Here is a 13,222-nt window from a genome sequence, read left to right as displayed (position 1 = left end):
ATAGTTGTCTATGTAGAAAATCCCAATAAACAAAAAACTTCCTGGAACTAATAAATTACTATAGGAAGTTTGCAGGGTACAAGATTAATATACAAAAATCAATTGCTTTCTTTTTTTTTTGAGACGGAGTCTCGCTCTGTAGCCCAGGCTGGAGTGCAGTGGCCGTATCTCAGCTTTCTTATATGCCAACAATGAACACACAGAATTTTAAGTTTAAAGCATAATATTTATATTAACACAAAATTAAATACTTAGAGATAAATCTAACAAATACGTTTAAGATCTCTATGAGGAAAACTATAAAACTTTGATGAAGGAAATAAGAAAGAACTAAATATAACAATAAATACTCCATATATATGGATAAGATGTCTCAATATTGCCAAAATGTCAGTCTTTCCCAACCTGATCTACAAATTCAATGTAATCTCAATCAAAATGTAAGAAAATTATTTTGTGTCTATCAACAAATGATTCTAAAGTTTACATGGAAAGGCCAATTGACCCAAATATTGAAGGAGAACAAATTCAGATGGCGGTTATAACCCAACTTTAAGAATTGCTTATAAAGCTACATCAATCAAGAAAGTGTGGTATTAGTGAAAGAATAGATGAACAGATGAATGGAACAGAATAGGGAGCCTAGTAGGGGATCTGCATAAATGTAGTCAACTGATCTTTGACAAAGGAACAAAGTATTAAAACTTCAACAAATGGTTCTGAACTATCAAAATATCTACATGCAAAGAATTCCCAAGAATCTAGACACAGATCTTACATCTTTCATAAAAAGTAACTCAAAGTTAACTCAAGACTTACAGGAAAAACTATAAAACCATTACATAACATGGGAGAAAATCTAGGTGACCTTGGGTTTGGTGATGTTTTTTTAGATACAACATGAAAAGCATAATCCATGACAGAAAAAACTGATACGTTGTACTTCATTAAAATTTTAAAACTTCTCCACAAAAGACAGCTATTAGAATGAAAGGACAAAGCACAGACTTGGAAAAATCTTGCCAAATATGTATCTGATAAAGGACAAGTATCCAAAATATAAAAAGAACTTTTAAAACTCCACAACAAGAAAGTAAACAACCTGATTAAAAAACGGGCAAAAGATCTGAACAGACACCTTACCAAGAATGCAGATACAGATAGCAAATAAGCATGTGAAATATTACTCACCATTGAATACCATCAGGGAACTGCAAATCAAAACAAAATACCAGTACACACCTATTAGAATGACTGAAATCCAAAACACTGTTAACATCAAATGCTGGCAAGGATGTGAGGCAACAGGAATTCTTACTCATTTCTTGTAGAAATGCAAAATGAAACAGCCACTTGGAAGACAGCTTGGCAATTTCTTACCAAACTAAATATATCCTTATTATATAATCCAGCAAATATGCTCCTTGGTATTTGCCCAAATGAGTTGAAAACTTATGTCCACGTAGGAATGTGCACAGAGATGTTTATAGCAGCTTTATTCATGATTGAAAGCGCTAAGATATCCTTCAATAGATGAATGGACAAACAAACTGTAGTATAATATATAGCTATGATGGCATATTATTCAGTAATAAAAGGAAATAAGCTATCAAGTCATTAAAAGACATAGGGGAATCTCAAATGCATATTGCTAAATGAAAAAAGTCAGTCTTACTGTGTGATCCCAACTTTATGACATACTGAAAAAGGCAAAAGCTACAGAGACAGTAAAAAGATAAGTGGTTGTGAGGGATTCTGGGTGAAAGAGGGAGGGATGAATAGGTGGAGCACAGGGTATTTTTAGGGCAGTGAAACCATTCTATATAATACTGTAATGGTGGGCACATGTCTATACATTTGTCAAAACTTACAAATGTACAGTGCAAAGAATGAACCCTAATGTAAACCATGAACTTTATTCAACAATAATGCATCAATATTGGCTCACAAATTTTAACAAATGGACCATACTAATACAAGATGTTAGAAGAAACTGTGTGAGGGTGTGGCAGGGGGTGGCATCTATATGGGAACATTCTGTACTTTCTCCTCAATTCCTCTTTAAGCCTAAAACTGCTATGAAAATGAGGCTTATTAATTAAGAGATAGCTTAAGAAAATGAGTAAACAGGCAATAGATTGAAAACACAATACATACATGTGATAGTATCTATATGTTTGACAAATGAATTGCATCTAGATATATAAATAACTTCTAAAAATTAATTAAAAATGAATGGCCTAATAAACATTGAGGAAAATAATATCATATACCTCATAAAAGAAGAGATATTAATGGTTAATAGGCACATGAAAAAAATCCACCAATGAGTTAACACTTCACATCCCCAAGAAAGGCTAATATTAAAAAAAAATTGTTGAGAATATAGAGAAACTGGAATTCTCAAATATAGCTGGTGGAAATGTAAAATGATACAAACTCCTTGGTTTGGTTGTTTCCTATAAACATTCTCAGCTGATGACCAAGCAATTCTACTCAGTGGTTTGGAATAAAAACATATGTTCACACAAAGACTTACATGTACATCTTTATAGCAGCATAATTATTAATAGTTAAAAAGTGGAAACAAAATATGCTCAATTTATGAATAAATATGTTGTGGTATATGTTTGAAATATAATACTTCTCAGCAATAAAAGTTGAATGAAGTGCTTGTCATGCAAAAGTATCAAAAATATTTTGTTAAGCAAAAGAAACCAGAACCTGAAAATACATGCTGTGTGATCCATTTATATGAAATCCAAATATATATAACTAATTGTGGTAGAAATTAGATAATTTCATGAGGGAAATTGGATGGAAAAGGTCATGAGGGCACTTTCTGGGAAATATTCTATATCTTGTTTAGAGTGATCATTATATGAGCTTATACAATTGTCAAAAATCATTAAACTGAAGACTTAAGATCTGTGAATTGTGTGTTAATTATAGCTAAATAAAAATGCCCAGAGGCCAGCACAATAAAATATATTTACATAAATTCAAATGTATGCTACTATAAAATTTGGGTAATCCTTTGTTTCCAAACTAATTTTTTTAGAGACAGATTAAAATATTTTATTATATTTCTATTACTTTTAGGGATTCCTATCCTGAGAGAGTTTCATTCTATATTAAAATACACAAAACTAAATATCCCAGAAGAAAACCATGCAGTGCTCTAAAGTGTCAGACATAAATACAGGTTATACTTGGCAAAGGGTCTCACAGATTTCTTTTTCACCCAAAACTAGACAAACTGATGAACTTCTATAAAGAGGCTGTATTTTTACCAATATTATTATCTGAAAAATGTAAAATTTGAAACTCAGAAAAACAATTTAGTGAGCACTCCATTTTCACAGAAAAGAGATATTTCTTCAAAGTTGAAAGCATTTTGAGCTTTTCTGAGTCCTTCATATGCTCTCATAAATTTCTAGGGTCTCATGTAAGCTTTTTTGAGTGAGTTTCTACTCCTTCCAACAAATAATAACTTAATAGACTGTCCAAATAATTCTCTAAGGAACCAGGAGCTTGAAGGAAAATTCAGTGATCATCTCCCCATATCCAACCACTGAATAGTTGAAACATACTAATTTCTCAGATGAAAAAAAGTAATTGAATGAGAGCCCAAGTATTGAATTAAACAAGGTATTTTCTTTATTCCAAATACTGGTGGAATTTTCTCAAAACTAAAATGTAAAAAAACTGAGTATAAATTATAACTATATTGCGATTGAGGCACAAATGCTAAACTATATCCTACAGTATACATCAACAAAATTCTTGATGAATCTGATGGATTGAAAAATATTTTTAAATATTTCAATCTCATCTCAATTTATGCCCAGTGGGTGGAGACTCAATTGGTGTTGATAACTATAGTAAAAATAATGGTAAAATATTACTCTTCAGGTAATTTCAAAGCTAGATGCCTACAATTTAAGGTTTGTGCTTCTTCTTTGGCTTCACCAACTCAAGGATTCCAGATATGGTCTTCTGCATACTCTTTTTCCTGGCTACTCCCATTCAGGCCTCAAACTCAATGTCTTTTTTTCAAAGAAACCTTTCTGGACTGCTCCACCCTACTCCTTCTACTAGATTGATCTCAAGTCACATGCTGTCATAACAACTTGTAATTTTCAGTTGAACGTATTGTAATTTTCATTACATAAGGATCATTGTGGTGATACTGGCAAACCGAATCCAGCAGCACACCAAAAAGCTTATCCACCACAATCAAGCCGACTTTATCCCTGGGATGCAAGGCTGGTTCAACATACGCAAATCAATAAACGTAATCCATCACATAAACAGAACCAATGACAAAAACCACATGATTATCTAAACAGATGCAGAAAAGGCTTTCAATCAAATTCAACACCCCTTCATGCTAAAAACTCTCAATAAACTAGGTACTGATGGAACGTATCTCAAAATAGCAAGAGCTGTTTATGACAAACCCACATCCAATATTATACTGAATGGGCAAAAGCTGGAAGCATTCCCCTTCAAAACTGGCACAAGACAAGGATGCTGTCTCTCACCACTCCTATTCAACATAGTGTTGGAAGTTCTGGCCAGGGCAATCAGGCAAGAAAAAGAAAGAGGAAGATTCAAGGGTATTCAAATAGGAAGAAAGAAATTTAAATTGTCTCTGTTTGCAGTTGACATGATTCTATATTTAGAAAACCCCATCGTCTCAGTCTCAAATCTCCTTAAGCTGATAAGCAACTTCAGCAAAGTGTCAGGATACAAAAATCAATGTGCAAAAATCACAAGCATTCCAATACACAATAGACAGAGAGACAAATCATGAGTGAACTCCCATTCACAACTGCTACAAAGAGAATAAAATACCTAGGAATACAACTTACAAGGGATGTGAAGGACCTCTTCAAGGAGTACTACAAACCACTGCTCAAGGAAATAAGAGAGGACACAAACAAATGGAAAAACATTCCATGCTCATGCACAGAAAGAATCAATATGATGAAAATAGCCATACTGCCCAAAGTAATTTATAGATTCAATGCTATCCCCATCAAGCTACCATTGATTTTCTTCATAGAATTAGAAAAAACTACTTTAAATTTCATATGGAACCAAAAAAGAGCCTGTATAGCCAAGATAATCTTAAGCAAAAAGAACAAAGCTGAAGGCATCATGATACCTGACTTCAAACTATACTACAAGGCTATGGTAACCAAAACCACATGGTACTGGTACAAAAACATATATAGACCAATGGAACAGAACAGAGGCCTCAGAAATAACAACACACATCTACAACCATCTGATCTTTGACAAATCCTGACACAACAAGCAATGGAGAAAGGATTCCCTATTTAATAAATGGTGTTGGGAAAACTGGCTCGCCATATGCAGACAACTGAAACCGGACCCCTTCCTTACGCCTTATACAAAAATTAACTCAAGATGGATTAAAAAAAAAAAAAAAAAAAACCTTAAAAGAAAACCTAGGCAATACCATTCAGGACATAGGCATGAGCAAAGACTTCATGACTCAAACACCAAAAGCAATGGCAACAAACGCCAAAATTGACTTAATTAATATGTTTCTGTCACTTACTCTATCTAAAGTTCCATAAGGGCAATGATCTTTTTAATCTAGTCGTCACTGTAGCTACAGTCTTTGACATTGTATAATTACTGAGTAAGTATTTGTTGAGTGAATCCTTTGGAAGAAAGGATAACAAAATTGTTACAGAATTGACTTCAAGATAGACATATAAATCAATGGAAAATAATAAAGTACACAAATAAAACCACTTTTAGATAAATCACCATTTAGATATACACTCCACAACTATTTCCAATGCTGGGACTTTATAATTTGCACTAATTTGAGAGATCTTTTGGACATTTCAAATCCTTCACAAAATTCTACACTAGTGTCCTATATAAGATATCAAAGTCAGAAGAAATAAATCACATTTTTAGAATACAACATTGGCATTAGCATTAGTCGTTGGATTCCAAGTTCTTTTTTATATATAGATATCCCATTGTTTCAGTATCATTTGCCAAAGCACTTTTCCCACTACATTGTCTTTGCTCCTTTATCAAAAATCAGTAATCTATCTAAACATGCATTTATTTGTGAACTTTATTATTTTCTATCATTTTATGTGTCTATCTTGAAGCCAATTCTATAACATTTTGATTACTGATTCTTGAAATTGGATAGTGTTAGCCTTCTAATTCTTTCTTCTTCAAAAAAAATATTTTGGCTATTCTAGGCTGTTTGCATTTCCATGTGAATTTTAGAATTAATTTGTCAATTTCTACAAAAAGCCTGTTAACATTATAAATGGATTGCATCCAATCTTTAGATCAATTTGGAAAGAATCGATTTCTTAACAATATTGAGTTTTCTGACTCGTGAACCAAAATATATATCTTCATTCCTTTAAATTTTCTTTAATTTCTTTCAGCAGTATTTTATAGTTTTCAATGTGATGGCTTCTCACATATTTTGCCAGCTTTATGCTACAGTATTTTAATCTATTTTGTACTATTATAAATAACATACAATTATTTATTTAGAATTTCATTTCCTGACTGTCCATTGTTAGTATATAGAAATAAAACTGGTTCTAAATATTAATATTATATTCTTCAATCTTACAAAAAGCTAAGATTCCATCTCAGTTGATAAAGATTTCCTTGAAGTTAACACTGAAAGCAAGAGACTCCACAACTACTTCCAATGGCAGGCCATTACAATTTGCACTAATTAGAGAGATCTTTTGGACATTTTTAAGAGGATCACCTTTTAGGTAATTCTCATTGGTATTACCAGAATATTTAGTTTAGTGCTTTTGCCTAAGTGAGACAGCATGGAAGAAATACACTTTATAAACCTTAAAACTCTATACAAGTATCAGTTAGTAGAAACTACTAACAAAACACAATTGAACAACTGAATGAGCAGATGACTACAACAATGAACGCCTAGAAGATCAACTCTGAATGTAGGAAATCCTGTCTACCACTGCAGATGTTATATGCTGTGTACCTTAATAGAAATGTGAATGTTAGCAGACTTCCCCAACCTATCTCTTAAATCTGATCACATTTTAAAATTAACTACATAAGTCACAATATTCATTCTTGTCTTAAACTGAGTGCAGATTGAGTGAATGATGGAGTGACTTTCTGAAGAATTTAAACTATTCAGAAACTATCAATATCTTTATTGTAGGTGCCTTTTAAACAAAAGTAACATTTTATTCTCTAATTACCTTGGACAACCTAAGTAGAGCTTATTTAAGAAATGTTAAATGTGAAAGTGATCCAGAAATGAACTCAGTTTTTCAACTCATCCCGAGCACACTTCTGTAGGATCCAGATAGTTAGGCAGGTTCAACTTTCTTTTTCAAAGTTTAACGTTCATCCTTTCTATAGTTGAGTCTTCAAAGATGTCAATAATCCTAGCCAAGGGATCTATGTTGTTCAGAGCATACAAAAAACTCCACTATCTTGTGAGAATGTTGGTTTGGGAATGGCTAAAACTTCTGTCTACTGTCATGGAAATAACTCTGATATTGGAAAAGCTATTACAGGAAGAGGAATTCAGGCTACATCCCTTGCTACTCTTGTTTAGGGGAAGAAGAATGAAGAGGAGAAGGAAGAAGAGGAGGATGAAGAAGCAGGAGAAAATGCAGAACCAAATCCCCTACTTTTTCATGTTCACTGTGAAAGTTTAACTGCTGCAGAATCCTCAACTTGGGAGTCCTTGCATACTTTGAAGTACCATTTCATTGGGAGAACCTCTCAATCAGGATAGGTTGCCTCCTCAAAATGATTTAGCGTTTATAGTTCCTCTTCCAAACTCTGCTTCAGTCATAGTGGTTGTTTGCAATATACTATTGTTTCTAATAAAATATATGCTCTGTTGAGTTTAAGGAATCTGGGGACAGAAACTTCATTCAAGCTGTCACATTTGGTTTCTTCACTGTCAGACAAATGGTCAGGATCAAAGGATGCCCCGAGAAACAGCCTGTTGGATGACATAGAACAATAGGCTTGCCAAGTTTCTAATTATTTGTCCTGTCATTTCATGTTTACTAAAAGTACTCAATATTACTGGATTACTGAGTGATTTATGAAGGTCTAAGCAGTTACCAAGTAAGAAAATATCGCATTTGCTACTTTTCTGGGTCTTTCCTTCCTATCAGTATCGCTTCTGTTAAGTTTGCAACAGGAGCTATACATTTAGAACGACATAGGTTTCTGACACTATCAGTGAGTTTTAAGAGCCTTGGCTGCAGATGGCAAAAACATAACTTCAAAAATGTTTATCTCTGTTGGGTGTGGCCCCAAGAGAATTACTAGAAATGTTTCCTTTCAAATAATGTGCAGCAAAATTTTAGCAATACTCTTCCTGAGTTTTCACAGGGGCCTCAAATAAAAGGAACCAATTTTTATTCTTTTACCACAATTAATAATTATTCCTAGGCATTTCTATCTATTGTATAGAAAATAGACAACTTGGGCGCCATGGCTCAAACGCCTGTAATCCCAGCACTTTGGGAGGCCGAGGTGGGTGGATCACGAGGTCAGGAGACCGAGACCATCCTGGCTAACATGGTGAAACCCTGTCTCTATTGAAAAAATGAAAAAAATTAGCCAGGCGTGGTGGCGGGCACCTGTAGTCCCAGCTACTGGGAAGGCTGAAGCAGGAGAATGGCGTGAACTGGAGAGGTGGAGCTTGCAGTGAGCTGAGATCGCTCCACTGCACTCCAGCGTGGGTGACAGAATGAGACTCCGACTCAAAAGAAAAAAAAGAAAAATAGACAACTTGAAATAGGTTGTCAGTCTGCTGGGTAAGGGGGGATATTTGCAAAATTTGAAGACAGATCAGGGAGTTTCTTAGTTCAATTACTTTTGTGCTCCTCCTAATAGAGAAAAGTAATGCTAAAAAGTATACTGGAGATCATTAAGTCTAATACTCTTATTCGACAAATGAAAAAACCGAGAACCAAGGAAATTAAATGATGTGACACACTATCATTGCTTATTGGAGAAACTGGGAAACAGTGGTCAGAACACTGATGGCTTGGCACATAGTATAGTGCCCTGTTAAGTTAAACTGCCTCCTACAAACGTTCCTTCTTCTCTTTCCACTTCTTCCCCTTTTCTTCTTCCTCCCTTCCTCCTCCTCTTCCTTCTCCGTCTCTTTCTCTTCCACTTTTCCCTTCCCCTCCCGCCTTCTTTTTCTCGTTCTCCTCCTCTTTCTTCTTCATCCTTTAGTTTCTTTGTTCTCAACTGGGGACAATTTTATCCCTGGAAGTACAATGTCTGGAGACATTTTGCAGTTGTCACAACTGGAGAAGGGGTGCTACTGGCATATAGTAGGTAGAAGCCAGGGATTCTGCTGAACATCCTACAACGCATAAGACAGCTCCCTACAACAAAGAATTCTAGATCAAAATGTCAATAGTACTGAAATTGACAAAGCCTGCTTTACAAACTACCTTGAATCTGCAGTAATTAAAGGTGAACCTAATCTAGAACAGTTCTTTTTTAAGTAGAATTTTTTTATATTCTTAATGACCTTTTATGTATCACTCCATTATGCAAAGAAAAGCAGTATTTTATTTGAATAGATTTATTTTTGTGGTCTCAAATCCATAATTTTTACATGTTATAAAGTCATTCAATGGAAACCACAGTTAATGTGTCAGTGACATCCAGTGTTAAATTAAAAAAAAAACTTGGTATTAACCTATTTTAGTACACTTGTTGTTTTTCGTTATCATTTGAAAAAATATGTAAAAATGTGTTTAAAAGTGAAATCTAAATTAAATATTTTAAAGATTCCTAAATTACCTCTATAGAACACCAGAGTTCTGTGGACCACTTTGGCTCTGATCTGCATGTTATAACCCCAATATAATATATTTCAGTTATTAAGATAATTTTTCAAAAAATTAAGCACATGACTTTTATATAAGTGAGAAATTAATATGTATCAAGAAGTATTTAATTAATTAATGAGATAACCAGTGAAATATTAAAACTTATTCAAAGGAGATTTTCAGTTAAAAAAAAGCCACACAAATATGTACATAGAGTTTTGAATGTTGACATCATCTGAGGTCATATTTTCTACAGAATGGAAATCAATTGTATCTCTACTGGACAAAATTAATTTGCTTCATTATGAACAAAAATGATTGCTACTTAACTTCTACCACTGTAAAGTTATAAAATCACCTAGACAATCAACCAACAAAGGTCCACATCCCTATAGAATCTGCTAATCCCAGACCAGAAAGATCTGCTAAACAGTGATCCACACTCCACTGAAAAGATACTTAGTAATCTCTTTTGCCCATTTCCAAATCGTTGACATTTTTTTTAAGACCCAAATCAGTCTTAAAGTTTCTGTATTATGAAGAACCCTTATAAACATTTCCAGGTTTTATTTAAAGACCTCACTCCTCCATTCTGTTCTTCCTTACCCCCAAATATACAGAGTTCCAAGAAGTCCTACACAATTAGGTCAGCTGAGCCTATACTTTTTAGACCTCATGTTAGTTAAAGAGGAAAATGTTAATTACTTAATGTAAAAATAAACCAGGAGAACACGTTTTTTCTCACTGATTGCCTGACTGTTTTCTGGTACTTACAGCTGAGAGAGAAATTAAATTATCATCACTGATTGGAAGTTCAATGCTTGTTTTTATTTGGGGAGCAATCTGGAAACGGAGATGCTATTAGGTAGAAGGTAAAATGTGATCTCCATGCCTAAGTGCTTGGCATGCCTACCTGGAAGAATGCAGCGATATTTCTAGAATAAAAATTCTTACAGGTAATAAAACCATGTTGATTCTATTTCTCCAAGAAAAGGCAAAGAAAGGGACCATTCTTACAACATTTTCTCTGATTTAGAAAGAAACACAGTTGTTCTAGAAAATTCGTAAATTACAGAAAAGCACAAAGAATACAAAATAGACTTGTAATCCCCAGCCCCACTGGTAGATGTTAACATGCAAGTGTTAGTTTATTTCCTTTCTGGCTCTTTCTTACAATTTATCTCATCTTTCTCAGTCTGCTTCTCCCCCTTTTCATGTGCACATATCTATTTATTAAACAAGCAATTTTTAGTAAACATTACATATATAATTTTGATAACTTGTTTTTTTCATGTAATGATATATTCTTCCCATGCCCCAGTGTTTTTTACAATTTCATTATAAGTGACTCTGTAAATTTTATTATAAATATACAAAACATACATTTTATTAAAGTTTTTATTATAAATACAGTTTACCCAAGGATGTGTTAAAATCTGAGTATCAATGAGATAATCATATTAGATGATTTTACTATATTTTGACTCCAGGTGCATACTGTTTTCAAAGATATCATTGCAGTTGCTTGCTTTTATGTGTAATTTTAGAAAATGAGTATCATTTTTGTGTTTTTTTATTTATATAGGTACCACTAGAAGAAAAACACTACATTCTGCACTGTATTAACTAAATTTCAAAAACTGTTTCAGTTTTAAACTTTCTTAAATAAATTATTGGCTTTATGATGACCCTTACTAGGGTTTTCATAGGTGAATCTAACAGAAAAAAAATGAGAAACTCTTAAGTTTTTTAGATGTTTACAAAACTATACAAGGTGCACAGTACAATGTGGATACTATTTGATTTCTTGAATTCAGGCAGTATTACACAATAAATTAGTGCCAATTAATTCAAAATGTACTTTAGTATTCTTCTAGTTCAAATTTCATTATCTGAAAGATTTTTTTTTACCAGAGACCAATAAATATGTCATTTATAATAAAATATTAATATGAAAAAAGCAAAGGAATTACCTAATGTATGTTAGTTAATAAGCATAAAACTCTTCTCAGATTCTAAAAACAAAATATTTGGTGCTGATTTCAAATCTTTGTTAGAGGTGAAGGTGAAGTTGGTGGGGGAATTACAGAGTAAACCAGACTTGAAGAAAATCACCTAAGAATAACAATAATTTTTTCATTTTATGCCTCTGTCCTTTCTTTTAATATTTATTTTCTCATATACACATCTTATTAAATACATGAAATATCTCTGTTTTTTTTTTTTTTTTTTTTTTTTTTACCATTCTTAGTTGAACATCATACCTCATCTAACAGAATATTGAAAAATTATGGTCTTAAAATTTTTAACACAGTAAATACAAGGTTCCTCATAAGTAGCTCACACTATCTTTCACCTTCATGTTATTTGTGGGTTGCATTTTTTAATGGACCAGACATTAGTCAATTCCATCTACATTTTCACTGGTGTAAAATACCAGCCTAATTTATTTTAATCAACGTAGCCCTCGGCCATTTCAAATATCTTAAGGGAAAGGAATGGAAATCTCTAGAGAACAAGAAAACTGAAAAGTGTGAATCACCTACATTTCTCATTTACCCATGCTAATTAAGACCAAGCATTTGAAAGTTACCATCTGAAGGAAAATTAAGCCAATTAACCCACTGATGAAGATAATTTTCAATATTCTATCAGGAGGCAAAAATCTTCACCAGCCCTTCTTATTCCTACTGTGGAGATAATTTTCATACTGTCTCTGAGCGCTCAGAACTTAAACGAGTGTCATGCCAGTTCTGTGGGTTCTAATTGCAACTTTTATTTAAATTCTGATTTTCTGCCCCACAGCTCGATTTCTGATTGGCTGAACCTGATTGCTTTCAGACCTGATTAGATTTTATTTGTAGGCCCTTGGAAACCTGTGTGGATGAACATTCTCTGAATTTAGAAGGAAATCCTCCTAAGATCTAGCTTTTCTATGTCAATTGGAGCATAAGAACCACTAGAGGTTCTTTAGGAAAGGGATTAATTTGAGAGCATTAATTATCAAATAATTATAGCCTATCTATAAGTTACTCATGAAGATGTATTTTCAGATTTAAAGCTGTTTGTCAGATGAATACAATTTTTTAAATTTCAGAATATGCAGCATTTTGTTTTTTATTGTTTTTCCTTATGCCTAGAGTCAGCTAGTAGAGCTAGCATAAAAAAGACACATTATACTAAGAAATGCCTTTACTAACTGTAACTGAGCAAGCAACTTTCCCTATTTCTTCGGAAGATCTTTCCTTGTTTAGGGGAGGAAAAGACTGAAAAAATTAAACGAGAGAGAATTAAATATATATATAATCCTGGGGCCTGGCCGGGCGCGGTGGCTC

The sequence above is a fragment of the Mandrillus leucophaeus genome, unplaced genomic scaffold (assembly GCF_000951045.1).
Source record: "Mandrillus leucophaeus isolate KB7577 unplaced genomic scaffold, Mleu.le_1.0 Scaffold121, whole genome shotgun sequence".
Classification (NCBI taxonomy): Eukaryota; Metazoa; Chordata; class Mammalia; order Primates; family Cercopithecidae; genus Mandrillus; species Mandrillus leucophaeus.
The sequence above is the reverse complement of the archived record's forward strand: the minus strand, read 5'-3'. Positions refer to the sequence as shown.